The sequence below is a fragment of the Trachymyrmex septentrionalis genome, unplaced genomic scaffold (assembly GCF_001594115.1).
Source record: "Trachymyrmex septentrionalis isolate Tsep2-gDNA-1 unplaced genomic scaffold, Tsep1.0 scaffold5, whole genome shotgun sequence".
Classification (NCBI taxonomy): domain Eukaryota; kingdom Metazoa; phylum Arthropoda; class Insecta; order Hymenoptera; family Formicidae; genus Trachymyrmex; species Trachymyrmex septentrionalis.
Genome location: NW_017305672.1, coordinates 1,781,090 through 1,786,965, shown reverse-complemented (window position 1 = coordinate 1,786,965; position 5,876 = coordinate 1,781,090). Strand labels below are relative to the sequence as shown.

Below are 5,876 nucleotides of genomic sequence, written 5' to 3'. Positions count from 1 at the left end.
TTTTTTTTTTTGGTTGCCAACACTTTACTGCACAAATGGCGGCAAATTCAAATCTTGCGTTAATTTTGGGACACCTTTCTAAGGTGTGTACAAAAAATTCGTGCACTGAATTTTCTGCCGACGTGATAACGCTGTAAGCTTGTACAGTAGTGCAACATCTCGGGGGAAGCGTCATGTGTCCTTAGTAAAAGTTAGGTCACGGTTGATTATTATGTCTTTTTTATTAATGTACTTTTGGTGTTGGCGGAATGGAGCGAGACGTTTTAACCGAGCAAAGAACCAACATCAAATTTCTTGTAAAATTTGGCAAAAACGGCCAGGAAATTCTTCAAATGTTGGAAATGGTGTATAGTGAGTCTACCATGAAACGTAGAAATGTTTATAAATGGGTGAACCGGTTTAAGGAGGCAAGGGAGAGCGTCGATGACGACGCACGAGTGGGGCGCCCTTCAACATCACGTCACGATGAGAACATTCAACATGTTCACGATTTGGTGAAGGCAGACCGTCGAATTATTACTAGAATGATTGCAGAAAAACTTAAAATAAGTAACGGTAATGTTCAAACAATTTTAAAAGAAGATTTTAACATGCGGATGTTGTGTGTAAAAATTGTTCCGAAAGTTTTGACTGACAAGTAAAAACAAAGACGTGTTGACTGTTGCAATGACTGAATCGAAAATGCCAAAATTCACATTTTCTCAAAAGGGTGATAACTGGAGACGAATCCTGGATTTACGAGTATGATTCTGAAACAAAAAGGTAGAGTGAAGAATGGAAGCATCATGGTTCGCCTTGCACCAAAATAGCGCGCAAGAGTCGTTCAAAAATCAAGACCATGCTCATAGTTTTTTTCAATATTCGTGGAGTTGTTCATCATGAATATGTTCCAGAAGGTGAATCTGTTGCAAAATTCTATGTTGAAGTCTTAAAACGTCTGCATGAACGTGTGCGACGTACATGATCCGAATTATGAGCGGAGAACGCATGGATTCTACATCAGGACAATGCATCTTCGCACACTGCGTTCATTACGCACGAGTTTTTGGCCAAAAACAATATCACTACCATAGATCACCCTCCGTATTTCACCGTATATCACCTGATCTAGCAACCTACCTGACTTCTACCTGTTTCCTAAAATAAAAAATATCATGCGGGGTGAACATTTTGTGGTTGTTGATATCATAAAACGCGAAATGACGAAGCTTCTAAAGGAACTGACAAAGGAAGACATGCAGCACTGCTTTCAGGAATGGAAGAAGCGTTGGACCAAGTGTATTCTGTCAAGGGGTACTTCAAGTGTGACTACATCCTCGTTAGAATAATTTAATTTGGATTTTTGGTGAACCGAGTGCACAAACTTTTTGTACACACTTTGTATATGAATTCTGAAATATTGTAAGATTAGTATAAAAAAAGATTAGTATAAAAAAATTAGAGATGTTTTCTAAACAGTTATAATATGATATAAAAATTTTAAAAATTCAGAATTTTTTATATGTGAATTATATTATGAATTATATTGTGAGATTCGTATAATTTTTCTATAATTTTCTATAATTGTATATATATGGACATATTTTATATATAATTATATTGTGATGTCAATACATATACATATAATTATATATAAAATATTTTCTTTCGGATAAATGAATAAATCAATACATAAATATAAATAAATAAATAAGTACTATATTTGTATCAAAAATACTTATACCAACGTATAGCTCGACGGAATCCTCAGGGCACTTACAGAATTATTCCGTTTTTTTAGAAAACACAATAGAAATCTAAGGAATAATTGAATAATTCCAATAGGAATCCATTTCGAATAATACGTATTCTAATAAACTCTTAAAATCACGTTTGACACTTGCTTGGCAGTGATGTTGCTTCACGCTTTGAAACGAAGAGAGAAAAAGACACATAGCGAGATCTGACGAAGATGACAGAAATCAGTTGTAGTAACATTATTTATTTCTTCGCAGTTGGCAGGCCTGAATCTACAAATGATATTTCGACTCACAAAATGGACGTGGTTTGCTCAAACTGAGCACGCCATGTCAATCCCTTCCATCATGGTAGTCTAGTAGTCGTCTAGTAGTCCCTGGCAGTAAGAGACTGATCAATCTTGTCCTATTTTTGATTTGTTGGATGAAAAATGGCGGAATTGATTAGATAATGCCTGAGTATAAAAAAATGGAAAAGCAAATACAATGGAAAAGTAAAACGCCTTATTGCAATTATATAAGTGCATATACCATAGATTTAGGCTAGTATAGTCGGATCTTATATTTAAGACTGTCTTAAGTATAATCTTAAGAAGTCATCAATCTGTTGAGATAAGGACAACGGTAGGGAACCTGGCTGACCGAAATGCTTTATGAATCGAAAGCAGGTTAGTAATAAGAAAATGAATATATTTTGTTTTAATGTGTATCATAAGGTATCTATTATTAAAGAAGATCTATGACAGAAACTCTTTTCAGAGAAGTTAATTAATTATAAAATAACTTTTAATAAGATAAACGAAGCATAATTCTAAAACGATGTCATGATTGTAGATGATTTACGTCTTAGCCTGAACCGATCATCAGGCCTCGTGTTTATAAGGTGATCATGAAGTACCGCCTGAGCCATTCATCAGACATCGTAATTAAATAATGCTTGCTAGGCACCGCCTGAGACCGTTCGTCAGGCACGATAAGGAACGACACGGCAGAGCGTGGTCGTGTGATTATCCAGGGCGGACCGTCAGATAAGCCTGCCCGAGCCAATTCATCGGACACTCATTAGTGGAGCCTGAGATACCCATCAGGCAAAACAACAACGAAAGGAAGGAGATGGCTATTACGTGAAACGTCGTTGAGATTGATGTTATGAGCGAAAACATTTGGGGGTCCTTTCCTCTCTCATCTGTATTATAAGCAGCATTGACTTCAAGTTATCAGGATGACGGGAGTAGCTGTTGATGTTTCATTAACGTGATTAAACTTGTTATATAATTCGTCCTTTCCTTTTGGAAAACTATGCAGAGCATATGGTACTCTATGTCGATTTAAAAAAAAACCAAAAAGCGAAGAAAACAAAAGCTAACTAAAGGCAAAAGAGAAGCGCGGCTGCAATCACAATGCGATTTATTCGCTATCACTGATCTTCGTCGATAATCGACTTTGACCGAACACAATATTAGCGTCTTAAGACATTACTTAAGACAGTTTTGAAATAAGAACGAACTATGAATCCCGCCATAATATCTCTAGATCGAGCATTGGAGGAGTGGGAGTAGTCCTCATGTAGGAAAGGACGCACTCATTTGGTCTAGAGTAGAATCCCAGAGTCTGATCATGCCCTATAAATGGCGTGCGTGTCTAAATGTGTGTTTGGTGATATGAATGTATGTGTGTTCTTGATTGGTACTGCCATTGTGTGGGCACACCAATCAAAAGAGAGGATGGAGGGATGGCCAGACTCTGGTAGTTCAGGGACTCTAGTCTAGAGTATAATATAATAAAAGTACGACCAACAGAGCGTGAAGGAGACAAAACCAGAAATGCACGCATATTTTCAAATGTGAAATGTAAAACTGAGGCTATGTTTAAAAATTTACTGCCAATACTGAAAATCTATAGTGCAGGTAACGTGAATTTTGGAACATAACTTGAAGTGTAAAACTGAAATTGTACTCACCGACTAAAAAGTTGCAATACTTTTTTTTAATAAGCTTCGAAATGCAGTCTGCTCACTGAGCGATTGGTTCTTAGGGTGAAATTCCGCACACGGTGCGGAAAACGACTGCGGAATAAAAAATACGTCATTGAAATAACCAATTAGCGCTATTCGGAATAACGCAGAATAACATTGATTGGTTATTTCTATGACGCATTCTCTATTCCGCAGTCATTTTCCGCACCGTATGATTTTATCCTTACTCGTAATCACGGAGTATGTTCCGAAATTAGTTGGAAGTACTGGAGCTGCTGTTACTGAATTGACTGATTTTTGCTGTTTTGAAATGTAAGATTTTACTGTCTAGTACTGAATTTCAGAATGAAAAGCAATAAAAGAATGAAAGTTATTTGTACGTAACTTTAATGTTTTCAAAAGAGATCGAAATACAACCGAATACCAATTCTGATGTATGGACCGACGTATTTTATCGAATATTATTGAAATTATACTGGAAAAGGATTCAAGCAGTGACAGTTCTGATGATGACATATTACAAGTTTTAAATCAGGTTGATGGCAAATGCGGGCCATTGCTACTAAAACCTCGTGTACAAAATTACGTTTAAAACGTAATTTTTGTATTATCAAATGTAAACTTTAAATCACATTTTCGATAAGTTATGTATATTGAAAATATATTTAATAAAGTATATGTAATATTCATTATTTTTGTAGTAATGTATGTACCATATTGCTATATACTACTTTATAAAAAATAAATGTTTAATGTGCTTTTAAATGTTTATTTTTTATATTATTATATTTATTTTTTATTTAGTTAATTACAAATTTATCTGTTTTCGATGAATATTTCGAGGAACTTTTGATTGGTTGTTAACTATAGTAGGTCCAAAGTTAGAGAAGAAATCAAATCTTGATTTACAGATAACACCCGGTCGCCTTCCTGTCAATTTGGAAAAACAACTTCTAATAACTCTTTAGGCACTTGCTATACCAGATTCATATCGGTAAGTAAAAGTGGCATAAAATAAAATATTATATATTGTAAATATATTATTTATTTTATTGTATTATTATAGATCTATATGCGATCGTTTTAATGTTGGGAAGCTACTAATTTGCGCATAGTGAGACGTGTTAAATGCTCTTATTAGCCTTCGAGAGTAATTCATAACACGGCCAACAGAAAATGAGGCAATTTAATCTATTGCAGCATTTAAACGGGACAAAGGTTTTTCAAATATTATTGGAGCAATAGATGGAACACACATTGTTATAAATACTCCAAAAGAAAACTCTGAAACATATATTAATCGAAAGAGCTCTCACTCTATCCAATTACAAGTACACTACTATTTTATTTTATTTCTTATACATATTCATATAATTAATAAAAAATGGTAATAGCACATGCAATCTATTAAAATTACAGGTGATTTGTAAGCACAACTTACAATTTATTCATTGTTTTGTCGGTTATCCCGGATCTGTGCATGATCAAAGAGTATTTCGATTCGCTGATATGGAACATATTTTCAATAATTCGTTCAAAAATTTCTCAATGAGTTATGTAATAGGAGATACAACTTACAAAATTCAACAGCATCTCTGTTAGTCATTTAAAGACTATGGACAATTAACGGAAAGGCAACGAAATTTTAACTATTGTTTATCTTCGACTCGAATGAGAGTAGAACGTTCAGTTGCACTGTTGAAAGGACGATTTAGAATATTATTAGACAAACTTTCTGTAAGGCGAACTGATCGTATTCTTAATTATGTAATGGCGCATTGTATATCGAGGAATGACATGATATTTCAATATTTGTTGAAAATAATGTACAAAATGTAAGAAATAGAGAGGACGATAATATCAATCGGGAATTACATGCTGAAGGTATACGGAAAAGAGAACAAATACAAAATGTTCTCAATATTCAGTTATTGTAAGTACTTATTATTTACTGTATTACTATACTGTACTTATATAAAAAAAAAATAAAATTTTTATAAAACGTAAATATAAAATAATGTACACGTTTCAAGCAATAAAATCGTAATTTTTCCTGTCATATATACGTATAATACAACTGTAGTAAAAAACTGTAGTAAATAAGAAATAAAAAAATAAACTGAAAACTCATAGAACTTTATTTTTTCTTATATATATTCTATCCA

General features: G+C 33.8%; 1 pseudogene; it reads left to right on the top strand.

Moving 5' to 3' along the window:
* The first annotated feature begins 4,997 nt into the window (after positions 1-4,997).
* LOC108751550 lies at positions 4,998-5,604 on the top strand (annotated as a pseudogene).
* Positions 5,605-5,876: the final 272 nt, after the last annotated feature.